This window comes from Camelus bactrianus, chromosome 33, assembly GCF_048773025.1.
Source record: "Camelus bactrianus isolate YW-2024 breed Bactrian camel chromosome 33, ASM4877302v1, whole genome shotgun sequence".
Taxonomy (NCBI): Eukaryota; Metazoa; Chordata; class Mammalia; order Artiodactyla; family Camelidae; genus Camelus; species Camelus bactrianus.
The window spans coordinates 8606778-8623450 of NC_133571.1; positions in this window are offsets into that span (position 1 = coordinate 8606778).

Consider the following 16673-nt stretch of genomic DNA (forward strand, 5'->3'; position numbering starts at 1 on the left):
TTTGGCAGATTTATTATCTCTAATAGATCTTTAGTTTTTAAAAACTGGTTCTATAAAAAATTTTAAACTTACTTAAAAGTACCAATCACTATAATAACGTCAAATTATTTTGCTTATCTTATATCTTCTATTTCCCCACTCTCATACATTCATGTCTTCTTCAGTTCTACTTAAGGTGCCCAATAATTTCCTGTAATTTTTTTCTGGCCCCAGCCAAAAATCATTAAGGTATATATAAAGCCTGTGAATCTCTGGAATACTTTTTCTTTCTCTTGTTTTGTTTTAAATAGTTTCCATGCTGATTTTTTTCCCCTCTGTTCTCAACTTTGAATGTGGTGGTATCTGTTTAGTCAGTGTTACCAGGCAGTGCGAGTAGGAATTTCCTTTTGTCCTGATTCCTGTCCAATGACGTGGTAGTTGAATCTTCCTTTAAAATCTGGATCTGGGAGGCACATTGGTATGCATGTGTCCCAGCCTCGTTTGCAGTTTCTAGCAACTTTTCACTTGATATATTTCTGCTGTGTTGAAGTTGTATCTCTCCCTCACTCCTACCTATTGCCTGGTTTTCTATTAGTCCCAGCTAATCTAGTACATGAGGAATTGTGATTTTTAAAAAATGCTGTTATAGTAAGATTTTCCTGCTTCCTCTCCTAACTCTAAATCACACACAATGAAACAAAAAAAATCCCAGCTACAGGTATGATTTGGGGTGGATGGCGACCTTCAGGAGAGAAACCGTGGGCAAGAAGCAAGAAAACTGTTCCTTCTAATGGAAAGAAAGGAATATTTTTGCTAAAAGGCTTAAGAAGAGCTTATCCAAATCTTTCCTGGCCTATCTCAACATTTTATAAAAACAGAGATTAAAAAAAAAACAAACCCTACATTTAAAATAGAAGGAAACTAAGATGCTGTGAATAAAGGAGGAAGCGACACTTTCTGTTTTCTGCACGTCTCCTTCTTCCAGTCTAAAGATTCTTCCGTAAGCGAGTAGATGTGACTGGAGGCAGATATTGAATTAATGGTGCTTCTTGAACCATGACTCACCCGTTTGGTGGCTCTGCCAAGTCTCAGGCTAGGGCGCCTCCTCCCCATCCCCAAACCATGACCATCACTGGTTCCTCTCCCTCAAGGCGGTTACAGCAGACTTAGGGATTTGTTTGTCATTGATGTATTTCTTCCTGTGATTTAGAGGTTTGGAGAATTCAGTAACTTTTTATTTAGCTTCTTTGTCATACCTAATACATTTCGAAATTCAAAATATTCTTCTGGCCAGACCAGGGTCTATCCGCTATGGATTATTTCTAACTCGGTGCACATTTTAGCCCAACTGTTCTCCACATCTCACGTCAACACGCTCAGTGTGACGGCTCTCTTCTTCTAAGGTGAGATGACCCTGATAATATTCTCTGAAAATTTTTCACTCGTTGACCTACCCATATTTTTGCTTTTCCTCATTCCTGCTCTTTAAGGTCAAATAAATGCAGGAGGGAGGGTATAAGCTCAGTGGTTCCTTAGCGTGCACAAGGTCCTGGGTTCATTTCCCAGTACTTCCGTTAAAATAAATAAGTAAATAAATAAACCTAATTACTTCCCCCCAAAAGAAAAAAATACAAAGAAATTTTTTTAAATAAAAGGAATGCAAGCGGGAAATTTTGAACAGTCTCTTTTGGAGACACTGCCCAGTTTCCTATTGGGTGTAGAACCCAGTTTCTGAACTGGTGGACACATGGTGCAGAGGTTTGAAGTTTTAGTTTTGGGGCGTCCCCTTTCTCTCTTCACAATTCATTCTTACATTTTTGTCATCTAAAATGCTTTAAGAAACCTCATTTTCTCTAGTTTACATCTCTTATAACATCATCTAAAAACGTTCGTCGACATTATGACAGTAATCTTGCTCTGACACACGTGCACCTTCACTTGCTCCCCTGTGTTGGCTTTCATACTTCTGTTACTGCTGTTGTGAAAGTGTGTACATTAGTCTGTTGTAGCTTAAGGACATAATTCCTTATTCGGAGTCATAATTCTTGGTGTGTTACAGCGCCTTACAATTTGCAGGGAGATTTCACATTAATCTTTATTATTCAATCACTCATGCATTAAAAAATATTTCAGTGTCTACTATATACCAGGCACTGAGCTGGGCCCTGGGAATATAAAGATGAAAGAGACACAGGTCCTGATCTCCAAGAGTTCACAGGCTCGACGGGGAGGCACAGAAGACGGTACATGGGATAATATACACAGAAGTAAACTTCTGATAATGATTTGATCTCTAAATAGATCTTTTTAAAACTGGGAAGTGATTATATTGACTAATGGACACTGGAATTTTATCCATTTGACAGTTTGATCATGTGCATTTGTGTGTGCATAAAAACTGAACAAATTGGCATTTTGGCTTATAAATCAGTCTCTTAAGAGCACAGCCAAAACTTAATCTCTACTGTATAACTGGAGAAATGTGAAGACCTGATCCTTGAGCTTGAAGCTCATATCCATGACCCTTGGTGACCCCACCAAGGCTCAGACAAACCGGAGAGCCCAGTCTGGTTGGTCACTCGTCCCTGCTTCACTTCTCAACACTGGTCAATAATGTCAGATAAACAGAGGATTCCTGTAAAAGGTAGAACGTTTTTCTCCTTTACTGGTAGTCGTGTTGTAACTCACACAGAAGGAGCTGAGCCTTTTCCCACGCTGCTTTATAACTTTGGCATCCTTCAAAGTGGAAATGGATTCTGGTGGCGTAAGTGTCATTTCCTGGGCAAGAAACATCTTAAATGGAGAAGTGAGTCAGCAGGGCCCATGAAACTGATGAACCAAGATTAGTCACGCGGGCAGTGGAGCTGCTTAATCTGAATATAACTTTCTTTTCAAGCAATCACCCTTGAAATTGGGTGGAAATCCCCACACCTCTCTCAATTTGGCAGCTGCAGGGGTGAGTAAAGGCTGAGGACTCTGGCAATACTGTGGTGAGAGCTGTAGCTATTTGGATAATTAGAGTGGTGAATCCATTTTAATTTGAGCTTTTCCTTTGTATACTGTAAAATGCAAGAGTTATTATAAATATCAGAATATCCAACTATAAGGAAAGATGATTGAGAAAAAGACTCAGAACCATAGTACAAATTAAATGCCATTTTCCTTTTAAGTTGGGAGTGCTTTGGGAAGAAGCAGTACTCTCAAAAAAAAAAAAAAAAAAAGGAGGGGGCTGGTGGGATGCAGTGTGACTGCTTTTCAGTGGCAGTAGGACTAGTTAGTAATTGGATTACCTATCTCAAGATCTCAAAATCTATTTGTAAAAGTTACCTCATTTCTTTTTCTCATTGCAAAGGAAAAGTAAACTTTAATTTCAAACCTGAATTTTTGCATGGGGAACACAGAAGTGTTATTTCTCAAGTTCTAAGCTAATTGATTCTAAGTGCAGCTCGATGCCTGTCGGGCAGAACTTTAAGATGAGGCTGCTTCTTGACTTTTCAATGGAGGCAGTAAATCACTTACAGCAGAAATTACCCAAAGAAATCACTTGACTGGCCTTTCCTGACTATGGAATTGTGACTTTTTCCTCCATTGCCCCAGGGAGAAACTATAACTATAACTTTCCTTCCGTCTTCCAATTTTCTTAATGTGCATTGCTCGGAAGAGAAGGTAGAAAATTTATGAGGAACTCAGGGAAACTTTCTTTGGAAGGACAGACACTTTGCTCCAGCGTTGAAGGTTAGGGAGTGTAGTGGGAGGGAAACTGCGAGGCCAACTTCAAGACTTGGTGGCAGGTAAAGCCAGGAGTTCCAGTTTCCTGCTATGAAATAACCATGATGGCTGGAGAGGGAACCAGTGGGCCGGCCTTGGTGCTGGTGGAGTGAGGAGGTGAAGGGCACAGTGCTGGGACCTGGCCTCACCCAGCTTTCTTGGGGCAGACTTGCCTGCTGGGAAGTTGCTGCACTGACAGAGTTGTCAGCCTGAGAATCTCTGAGTGAACCTCACAGTGAGGCATGAACTTGACATCTCTCGAGGAACTTTTCCGTCTAGACTGTATCAGCAAATGGAAAGTCCCTCAGAGTTTCCTCAGGGCATCTGTGCAACCAGCTCCCAGAGTGACTCTTCCAGGGACAGCTAATCTGGTGATGACAGAGGCATCCTTCAGCGACAAATGTCAAGAGAGCTTGTCTCTCTTTCCCCCTCTTCGGGCGCTGTACTTGCACAGGGTTGCTGACCACTTAAGGGGGAGCAGAAGGCCTTGAGGAGACTGAACTAGACTTGCGTTTGGGAGGCTGAGCATTATATTTCAGGGGAGGGCATTGTTCACTCCAACTGTGTACTTGGATACCACAGTTACACAATGGTTTGCACATATAAGGGCAAATATTTTAAATAAGAGGCAAAACAAGTGAAGGGAGTCAAAAGGGCAGGGCAACTATTGTCAATAATAGTATATTGCGTATTTCTTTTGTTTTTGTTCTTGAAGATTTCAGTGCTCTCTTTAGCAGAACAACTGGACAGAAAGCATACAATACTTGAACACTACCAAGTACCCTGACTTAAAGTGACATATTGGGACATCCTACCTAACTTCGTCAGAATACAGATTTTTTCATGTTCCCAGAGAGTATTCTCCATGATAGATCATACACTCTGATCTGCAAATATGGTTTGCATATTTGAAAGTTCCTAGGAGAGATCTTAAAAGTTCTCACCGCAAGAAAAAAATTTCTGTAGCTCTCTGTGGTGACAGATGCTAACAAGACTTACTGTGGTGATCAGGTTGCAGTCTATACAAGTACCTAATTGTACACCTGAAACTAATACAATGTTATATATCAATTATACCTCAAAAAAAAAAAAAAGAAGACAGTGCAGTTTTCCACCAAACAAATTTTTCCCTACAGTCTTATTCTCCTTACTGTAAAAAATTAAAATACATGTGATGGCACTTTTGAGAAGTCGACAGTATGTAGTAATTATTTCCTCATTTTCTCTACCAAAACAAGTCTCTTAAGTCTTGATTAAAAATCATCTATTCTAGGAAGAGTTCACTGATGAAACTTTCCCAGCTTGGCTTTCCTGTTATTACCATCATCATTAGTGAGCATTTTTGTGTGTGTGTGTTTACTGTGTTGTGGTTCTATCTGACACTTACTGTCAGTATAAATAATTGTAGTTCTGTAAGGCCGTGAATAACTGCCATACTTATTAAAATTACTAGCAAAGGTCAGAAAAAAAAAAAGTAAAGCAGTTGCTTTTCTTCAATTGCAAGATGCCGAATCATCTGCCTAGCTAATTAAAACAAAAACCAGGTGTTTTTTTTGTTTGTGTGTGCTCTTTGTTGGGGGGAGATAATTAGTTCTACTTATTTATTTATTTTTAGAGGAGGTACTGGGGTTTGAATCCAGGACCTCATGCATGCTAAGCGTGCACTCTACCACTATGAGCTATACCCTCCTCTCCAAAACCAGTTTTAAAAGCTAAATTTACTAAATTGATGAATGATTTTGGCTTATATAGATCTAGTCTAGAGTGTATTTTTTTATTTCTTTGCTTTTAACATTTTTTCCATATATATATATTATGTATAATATATATATATCTTCTAGACAGGTTTCTTGAAAGCAGGTTTTGTGTCTGGCTCATCTTTGTATGCGAGGCACCTAGTGCAATGCCTGGCACACTGTTGGCACTTACTGATATCTTCCAAATGACTAACTCTGATGAAATTTCTTGAGAGCAGGGATCTTGCCTGCTGCCTCTCTGACATGCTCAGTAGATGTTGGCTTGCATTTCTCTACTAATCTCAATTAGACTTTCTATTTTGAACTTCACTTTTTTTCTCTCCTTGGGACCCAGGGATGTCCAATAAATAGCATAGTTGTTTACGGGAAAACCTGGAGGCATCATGGAAAGAGCACTGCATTGACCAAGGGGCTGGAAGGGATGGATGGCACTTCCGGTAACTAGTATGTGATTTCAGGGCAAAATATTTCACTTCCTGTACTTCCATCTTATTATTTCACCTGCACCTCGGTTTACTTTTCTGTGCAATGGGGATAACAGCTTCTGTCTTTTTTTATTTTTATTTTTATTTGTTTTGACACTTTACTGGGCATTTATTTATATGCCTGCATAAATCCAGAGACGGATTTGAGAGCATCACAAATTTACTTCTCAGATTAGCCAGAGGAGGGAACCAAGTCTTGTTCCGGTGACTCTGTGGAGCAGCTAGAGAGAACTTCGCTCTGCCTCGGACATACGGTTTTTCCGCTCAAAACACTCCAAGAGCCTCCCTCTGCACTTTAAGAACCCTCGCCCCATGCCATTCATCGTCGTGCTCACTGCATCCCACCTCACACAAATGCATTTATGCCCCCGACTTCCTACAAGCTGCCCCTTCTGCTGGACCATCTTCCCCTCCTCTCCCAGCTCCCCTCTGCCCTGCAGGCCTTGGCTTAAACTGCCACCACTTATCTGACTATGCCAGCTAAGTGTTCCCTCTTGTCTCTCACTCTACTCTTTTCCTTCCCAGTGTTTTTAACAATTTGGGTGCTATCTTTTTTTTAAAAAAACTGGGTCACTGTGATTATAAACAAGACCTATTCTGCATGTTGAATTCTACGGAAGCAATGAAAGGATCAGTGGTATGATCTGAAAGTTATCAGAAACCTGTGCTTGTCAAAAAGTCCTTTCTATGGATCTTCTTGAAGATGAAGCATTTTTGCAAAATCATCGGAGTGAAACAATAACCGTCTATGAAGTGTGGTTAAAGATCTGATTACGATGCAATCGACAAAGAAGTTTAACCAAGTTGCTATGAGTTTAAGTTGAATCAGATTGCTAACATTTTAAGATTTATGGTTAAGCTATTGTTTTATCTTGCTGGACTGCTTTCCGTTGTTTCTGCATGTTCTCACTTCTCTGACTAAAGTTGCTCTCTGGAACTCAGGAAGGCCTAGGAGGCTAAAGCTTTGCTACAGAGAAGAGGTGGGACACAATGGGTGTTTGTGTCTGGTGGGAGGGGTATGTGCCTGGGAAGTCCTGGATCTGTACTTAGATAAAATCCACACTCCTTACCCAAGTCCGCAAAGCCTCTGATCAAGCCCCAACCACCTTCTTACCCCACCCATGGCCAATCTCCCTTGAACCAACTCTTCTCCGTCCATAGTAGACTCTTTCTCTGCCTCACAGTCCAAGCTTGTTGCAACCTCAGGACTTTTGCACTAGCTGTTTTCTTTGCCTAGAATGTACTTCCTCATAATTTTGGCATGGGAACTCCTGTCTTGACCTTCAGATCTTAGTTTCACTGTCACTTCTTCATAGAGGTTCTTAATTCTGCACATGATATTTTTTACTATTTTTGATCTTTAAAAAAAACAGTTGTCTAGTCTCATTTCCCCTCTACTAGAATGTAAGCTCTTTGGGAACAGGAATCTGTGTCTCCTATTTGCTGAATCATCAATGACTATAAAAGAGCTTGGATCACACTGGGTGCTCAATAAATATTTGTCAGATGCATGAAAGGCACTCAAATAATTTTTTAAGTTGGTTTGTCTTCCTCTACCTGTGGGTGAAACTTACATGTGAGCTTTGGGCAACACATGATTTCCAACCTTGATGAGCTGGTTGGGAAGCAATGAGGTGAGGAGGTGAAGTGGCAGATCAAAGTCTGGCAGTCAGAAGATGGGAAGGGACCGGGAAACCAGGCTCACATCTTTATGAAACCACCAGCTGATGAAACTCATGACTTTGACAGGCAGGTCAGGCTTAACTATGATGCAGAGAAGCAGAGGGACTCTGTCCTACCCCCCAACCCTTCAGGTTGTTATTGCTTCTTTAAACAATTTGTGAGCGTCTGTCATAGACTCTACCACCCTTTGGAGCCTCTGCATTAGAAATTTGGCCAATGGATATCTGTGTAGTCAAATGAAATAATGTCTGGCTCATGATAGGCATTCAACAGGGGGAATTTCATTACTCCATTGCCTGGGTGTAACAATCCCCCTTAGGGTGCCAGGAGGGGAAGGTGGAGCCTTTCTGGATACTGCAAGGTGAGGGTGTGAGATGTCAATAAGGTGGGAAAGAAATGCTGAGCAGCCAGGGTCACTGCGTTAGTTCTGTATTTTGTGCCTCACCTGCACAGCTCCCTTTCGTGGCCCTGGGTCCAGCAGGGGCTGGTGCTCTTTCTTTTCCAGTAAGTATTTAACCACGCAAGATCCCGAGGTTGCCAGGCACTGCTGCGTGATGGGCGAAATCAAAAGTCACAGCTGTTGCCCTCTGCTCCTCAGCGCTTTGAGCGCTGGGGTCCTCTGGGGTCCACTGACTGGGGTCCTCAAGACTTAAGAGAGCTTGGAAGTTTGTGCTTTTGATTGACTGACTTGCTCTGTTCGTAAGAAACAATTTAGTCCCAGAATTTATATTTTCCCTTTTCATTCGTTCATCTGTATTCACGTACTGAGTGCCTTCTATGTTCCAGGTTCTGCACTAGGTACTCGGGACACATCAGTGAATAAAATAGACAGAAGTCCTTGCTCTCATGGAGCCAGCATTCTATTGGGGAATCTCGCAGGAAACAATACGATGGTGTGTAAGCTAATTATCGAGCATATTAGAAGTTGATGGGCCTGTGGATGAAAAGTAATGCAGTGTGGGGGTGGGGGGTAGGGGGTGGTCAGCAGTGTCTGGAGGTGGGATGGGGCGGGTTACGGTATTAAATAGTCAGAGTAAGTCTCATTGAAAAAGAGATATCATCAAGTTTTCAAAGAGGTGGGGAATTAGGTGATGGACTTCTGGGGACATGGAGAAAATTCCAGGCAGAGAAAACAAGTAGACCCTATGGTGGACATGTGTTTGGTGTGTGTGAGGCGCAGAATGCCAGTGTGGCTGAAGCAGAATGAATGCAGAGGAGAGAAGTAGCAGACAAAGCCGAGAGGTAAGAGGGGACCAGATGGCGTACAGCCTTTGTAAGTCATAGAGACTCTGGTTCTCACTCTGATGGAATGAGGAGCTGTGCAGAATTTTGAGCAGAGACATCTCATGATTTGGCTTATGTTTTCGAAAGAGCCACCGCAGCTGCTGTATTGAGAAATGATAGTAGGGGAGCCAAGGGCAGAGCCCAGAGAGCAGGTGGAGGGCTGTTGTAGCATCCAGGGTGAGAGATGTGGTTCTGATCACGGAAGTAGCAGTGGAGGTGCTGACAAATGACTGGATTCTCAATACATATTTTTTTCATTTTCCAGTTTTATTAGGTAAAGTTGTTACAGTTTGACTGCACATATACAATATATTGCATGTAAATACACATACACAATATACTGCACATATTTTAAAAATTACATATATGTACTGTTCATTGTTTCTAAGAACATTTGGACTTTTAGCTTTTTAAACTGTACATAGTTATCAAAGGAATAAAGCCAACTGCAAAATAAGAATTAATTCAAGAAGATACATACACCCTGCTATTAAGAGCAACATTGTTTATAATTGCCAAGATATGGAAGCATCCTAAGTGCACATCAATAGACGGATGGATAAAGAAGATGCAGCATGTATGTGTAATGGAATACAACTCACCCATAACAAAGAAGGATATTTTGTGGCCCTTCATTCAGTTTTTTTTCCTTTTCACTTCAAAAATCAGAATTTTATAATTGGCATAAACATTTCCATGGCATCAAAAACAACAACATACCTAGAAATAAACTTAACTAAGGAGGTTACCTATACTCTGAAAACTATGAAACATTGATGAAGGAAATTGAAGATGATACAAAGAAATGGAAAGATACCTCGTGCTCTTGGATGGGAAGAATCAACATTATCAAAATGGCTGTACTACCCAAAGCAGTCTACAGATTCAATGCAACCCCTGTAAAGTACTCACAATATTCTTCACAGAACTAGAACAAACAATTCCAAAATTTATACGGAACCATAAAAGACCCTGAACTGCCAAAGCAATCTTTTGTAGATAGATTCTTTTTTATTATTATCTTTTTCTTCTTTTTGTTCTCTTTTCTCATGTTTTGATGACTAGAGAGTTTCCTTTAACATTTGTTGTAAAGCTGGTTTGATGGTGCTGAAATCTTTTAGCTTTTGCTTATCAGTGAATCTTTTGATTTCTCCAGCAAATCTGAACGAGAGCCTTGCTGGATAAAGCATAAGACTTATACCTGCTACATCAGTTAGGACTCTGACCATCAGAGGTAACTTCTCACAAATCCAGATTCACAAGCTAGGATGAGAGAGTCCTTCCTCACATTTGTCTGTTGAGATTCTTCTTGTCCTTAAGGCTCAGCTTAAATGAGAACTTTTCTGTGAGGTTTCCCCACCCAGCCAGCCAGAAGTCCTCCTCTCTGCCCTTTGTTCTTACCCTCTGGTTGCAGGGCGTCTATGGGAGGCCCAAGGCTCTGCCTGATGGGTGCCTCTGGTCTCAAAATGCATTGGGTTTAGAATATGGTATTTGAGAGCTTTCTGGAAATGTCTCCACCTGTTGTTTTTGTTTTTGTCAAATGGCAGCAAAAAAGTGAGTTAATGATTCTAAAAATATAGGCCATCTTGCAGTCTGAGAGCTAGAAAGAGAAAGTAAGCTTTGCAGTTCATTTGAGGAACTCTTTTGGGGCAAGTGGAGTTTCCTGGCATCTTGCCCCAAATTTTATGATTTCCAATGCCTATCCCTTTGACGATTACGTTCTGGTTTCCTGAACTGAGCTCTGTGAGATATCATTAATTTAGGTCCTAGACAGAAAATGTGAACCACTCATTGGGGTTAGGGACCATTCATGAGCAAACCCATTACCATTTTAGGAAAAATCAAAGGCCAAATTTTGAGCATGCTTTCAGATGTGAATACAAAATTTTCTTCTGCTATATGGGTTTTGTGGGTTCAGAGACAACCATAAGTAAATAGCAAAATTCCAAACTGTAAATTGCCATTTTCTGTGGTTTAGGTTAAACTGGATTTCTTTTGTGTAACAAAATCAAGAGTTTAAAATTTGGAAAACAAACAAGCAACCTGGCATTTTCTCTTTCAATTATAATGTACACATGTTGAAGGAAAATAGAAATAATGCAGTAGATGTCCAAGAACTAGAAAGAATGGTAGGAAAAGCAGTGATGTTTTTATTTATTCAGAGTGAGCAATGAGTTTATATACTGTAGGAAAAGAAATGACCTAAAGCAGGTTGGATTTATTTCTTGTAGGAAAGAAAGGCCCTGTTTCTCTCTGACAGGTAATGTGTGTGTGTGTGTGTGTGTGTGTGTGTGTGTGTGAGCTCAGGTGAAAATGGGTAGTGAGTACATGGAGAAGTGTGATAAAGGAAATAAAATGTATTAGCTATTATGTTCCAGTGTCAGATACTGCTAGGAGCTTTATACTGTCTCATTTCATCTGTAAAGTACCCTATGAAGTAGGTGTTTCTTTTCATACCCCTTTTATATGTGAGTAAACTGAGCCTCGGAGAGATACGTCCAAAGCACACATCTCTTGTGCACTTCAGTTAGGGGACAAGATTCAAAACAAAGCTGCATATCTCCAAAACCCATTCTCCTCATTTCATCACTTCATGCTGCCTCTTTAAACATCCACATTATATTTTTAGGAGTCAGATAAAAGGAAACAAGACCAAAGGAGTTTAGAAAACTAAAGGGCATATTTGAGAGTTGCTAAGAGACTAGATCTTAAAGATTAACATCACAAGAAAAAAAAAAATTGTCACTATGTGTGGTGATAGATCTTAATTAGACTTATTGTGGTGATCATTTTTCAATATATACAAATATCAAATCATTATGTTATACACCTTATTAGAAAGAAACAACAGGCCCCAAATAGAGTCACTCTGCTAAGGCCCTATGTCAGCAAAACAAACTTAATACGTAACCAAGTTGCAGTTACAACCTTTCCCAGGAAAGTAACCTTTAAACAGTCAACACGGAATTACCCAGTCAGCGCTAATGAGATAATCCATCCAACTGGCCCCTTCTGTTCCCTTTGGGAGGGTGACCTTGCCTAAAACAATGCATTCTTTTATAATATTTTCTTTTTTTTTTTTTTCCTGTTTCTGCTCTGCCTTTGAACCCTTTCTTTCTCTGCAGTTTGATGGAGGTCTTTTCTGTTTGCTAGGTGGGGTGCTGCCTGATTCAAGCATAATTTAATAAATCCAATTAGATCTTCAGATTTACTCTGTTGAATTTTTATTTAGCAGATTTGGTGACTGCGATGGGATTGGAAGTGAAACTTGGTGGCATTTGGGGACGAGAAAGACAGGCTTGGTACTCCACGAATGCTTTGAGTTCATTGTCCTTCTTGCCATTTTTGAGGGCCAGGGGGAAGACCCTCTCAGTTCTGAGCTCTGCTTTCTTTGCATTGAGCTTCTGATCTAATTGGCATTTATTTACAGAGGAGGTCAGCTTCAGCTGGCAGATAATTCTGCCTGGCACCCCACTGAGCTGGTAGACAGTTCTGCGAACAGTCCAGCCCCTACCCTTTTAGATTGCAATTCCCAGCCCTTAATTTTGCCTAAAGATCCACATGGGAGTCGCTAGTGGCTGTGTGCAGTTCCTATCCATGTGGAGCCCCCGTGTGCAGTCCTCATTTGTTGAGGTCTGCTGGTTCAGTCCTTTCCTTCAGTCCAGAGTTCCATGGGAATTATTGGCGGTTACCAACCAGAGTTGGACTGGATCCAACTTAAAAGCCAAACGGGGTCCAGGATTGGACTGGGCTTGATTTCAGCTGGACTGGGTCCAGTGGAGGTATTGGGTGAATACAATTTTGTTTTAAGTAAAAAAAAATGGGATTCTTAAAATCCCAAGAGTTAAGTGTGCCGTGTTCCAGCACACTGCTTATTTTATGTCTAAGAACTGTGGTCCTGGAAGCTATGAATACCTACAAAAGTGGTGAAAATCTTACTAAATTTGTTTTGTGTCTTGAGAGCTTGGTTTGGTAACCTTCAGGTTGTAGACCCCAAAATATAGCCAGACAGAAATGTTGGTTATACCCCATTTGTGGGTAGACATGGCTGGTAATAAATGTGGATTAAACTCCATTTGCAGCTCGGGTCCTACCAAACTGCTGCCAGCTCTTGGGAATTACAAACCAGGATTACAATGGCTATTATGAGGAACATTCCAATCAGATAACATCAATTAAGAAGTGCACTTAGAAGCAATAAATATCAATTTTAATTGGCACGTAGATGCCTCCGCAAGGCTTCAAAATTCCAAAATAGTTTCATTGAAACATTTCCTGCGAAAGGCTGATGAAAAATTATAGATATAAAAGGTACCCCCTGAAAAGACTATAGGACTGGTGTCATTCCTACTGCACTCCTTGAGTCTCCTTTGAGTATTTGTTCCAGTAATCCTCTGTGTAAATTGCCTTTCCACTCGGAAGAGACTATTAGTCATGTTTTTAAAAATAAAATCTTGACTTGGCTTTCTGCCTGCCTGGGCCATGCAGGCTGCTTGTTCTTTCTTTGGGCTCTCTTTGGGGGTGACTCTGGTTCTTGGGAAGGTAGGAACATTTGCACCTTCTTTGAGGACACATTTTGGGTCCATGGTGTTATTTAATACCGCCAGAAATATTTACTCTTTGTCCTGGCTGAAGCCTGACAAGATATTGAAAGCTGATATTGGAGCCTGAAAAGATATTTTTCTTTTTAAGGGCTCCTCTTCTAGGATAAATATCTATGCCTTTGAGGTGTAAATATTCTACAATTTCAGGGAGGTAATTCTTATCAGAAGAAGAAAAAGGGCAAAGTTCATTTGAAATTTAGGCAAATGAAAAATCATGTGTCTTCTCCACAAATACTAGTAGAAAACCTTTTAGCTGAACATATAAATTTAATCCAAATGATCTTTTGTAACTAGTGAATTTTACATTATCATGCCTGTCTTATGGCTAAAAATTTAAAACCAAATTATCAGTTTGTGCCTGTCTGTATAATCTGTAAAAGATCTCTATTTAATTGGCTTAAACAAACAAGCACTTATGTAAATTTAGTATTCATAAAAACCCTCAGAAATATAGTGAAAACTAACCCAAATGCTTTCCAGATTCAAGTGATCAGAAAAATATTTGGTATTAAAGCTCGTTTATTTTGTTGGTTTAAGTAAAATAAATATGTCTTCAGAATTATTAACATTAAGTATAATGAAGATAAACAGCTTTTATTCTATATTGAGTTTATTAGTCATATGAGTTCCTGTTATCTCTTATAAAATTTGTCAGCAAAAAAAAAATTAACTTGGGATGATGGCTGACTTTACCTAACGTTTCATAAAGTTTTTGTGGGTAATCTAAATATAACTGTTAAGAACACATAACTTAAATAGACATAAGATAAGAGTTTTTCCATGAACTTCTTAGCAATGATTGTTTTATAATATTTCTACTTAAATAGTTTCTCAAATCTCTGTGATAACTTATATCCTTAAAATTTTCTAAGTTAAATGATGGGAATTGGTTGAATGCCTAGATCATTTCCAAATAAGGTAAAATACTAAAACATTAATTACTGAACATAGGCTTGTCCACTTTTGGCTTCTTTTTAGAGAGAAACTAAAGCTATTTGGATCCATTAATAAACATATGGGTGCTATGCAGACAAAGTTCCATGAGAAAGCACATGTTTCTAGAAGGCCAGTCTACAAAATGATAATGTGAAGGACTTGTCAGTTTTCACTAGAAATTAAAAATTTCTAAGAATTAAAAGAATTCTGATGTATGTGATTAAGCCTACTAGAAATAGTAAGAGAAATATCTCTTTATGCAAGCAAAGTAGGATGTATATTTTTGGTAAAAAAAGATTTATGAAGAAGGAATCTTGGAAAGGAAATTTATATGTGGTCAGGACAAGCTAAGATTGGAATAAATTCAGTTAAGTAAACGAGTTTTAGTATCAAAAGTAAGCCTTTGCAAAATTAGAATTTAGTTTTCTCTCTGTTGGAAGGATGAATTTTTATTGAACTATTAGTCTGGTCTTGATAAATGATTGTAAAAGTCTTTTCTTTTTACCTTTTTAAAATAATCTACTTAAACAGAAGGATTCTGTGCTTTGTCAAAATAATTTTCTGTGTTCAGAAATCTGAATCTTCTCTATTAAAAGAACTAAAGTTTTTTTTTTTAAACAATAGATAACTCTCTGTATTTGCCTTTAACATCTTCTATTGTCACTCTGGTTTAATGAATAACTAAGCATTGTTTTACAGTGACCTATGATTCTATTTGACCAAGTGATTTAAAACCTTTTCTGATACTCTTGACAGATTTCCCCAAATCAAATTCTAAATGAAGTCTTTTTTTTTTTTTTTTTTTTTTTTTACTTCAAACTAACTTTGAAATTTTCCAGTATGTCCCTGGAATATTTCAAAAGGTTCATTCTATCTCCTTATATAAAGGAAGATGTTAAAATAATTAGGCTTATTTGATATGTTAAATTACATGGGAAGCATTGTCAAATAAGAAGTGATGTAAATAGTTTTAAATTGTATCTGTATTTCATCAATGCTAAGATATGATCCAGCGATCCTGCTCCTGGGCATATATCCAGAGGGAACTCTAATTCAAAAAGATACACGCACCACAATGTTCATAGCAACACTATTTACAATAGCCAAGTCACAGGAACAACCTAAATGTCCATTGACAGGTGACTAGATAAAGAAGTTGTGGTATATACACAATGGAATATACTCAGCCATAAAAAAAGAATAAAATAATGCCATTTGCTGCAACATGGACGGACCTGGAGATCGTCATGCTAAGTGAAGTAAACCAGAAAGAGAAAGAAAAATACCATACTTGTATGTGGAATCTAAAAAACACACACACACACACACAAATGAACTTACTTACAAAGCAGAAACAGACTCACAGACATAGAAAATAAACTTTTGGTTACCAGCAGGGAAAACGTGTGGGTGAGGATGGATTGGGAGTTCGAGATTTGCAGATACTAACTAATATATAAAAAATAGATAAACAACAAGTTTATACTGTATAGCATAGGGAACTATATTCAATACCTTGCAGTAACCTATAATGAAAACAAATATATGAAATATATGTATGTGTATGTATGACTGAAACATTATGCTGTACACCAGACAGTGACACAACACTGTAAACTGACTATACTTCAATTAAAAAAAGAATGCACCTTACAAATGAAGGTATGCCATAGTTTAGCTGACAGTGTCTTTTCCTTTTTAGTGGTACATGAAATAATGGGACATTTTATAATAAATGGCATCTTAAATTCAATGATAAAGGGAATTCTACTTTGTTTTTAAAAAGTTTTCTGGTGATTTCTTTCTACTTGAGCTCTACCTTGTTGCCGTGGTGCTTGATCCAGTCTGGTCTGATGTCACATAGCTTCAGCCACTTCGCATTTCCACAGTAACTGCAGCGGACAGCTCCATGCTGGCTCATACTAACAATATGACCGTGAGTGTGCAGTGTGTCTTTTCACTTTCTGCTACAGATAAATATGCCTGGCCAAGCACTGCTCAGAAGTATGGGGGTTAACATCTCCAGGGGCAAACCTTCAACTAATGGGTGTCAGGAGCTGGTGGGTAAATGCCCCTGCCTCCCTTCTTCCCTTCCTCCAGAAGGATAATTTTGGGAAGCATTTGGTATGCTTCTTAGGAAGTTCTGGACAAATCAGACCCACAGCGAGAACCTTGAT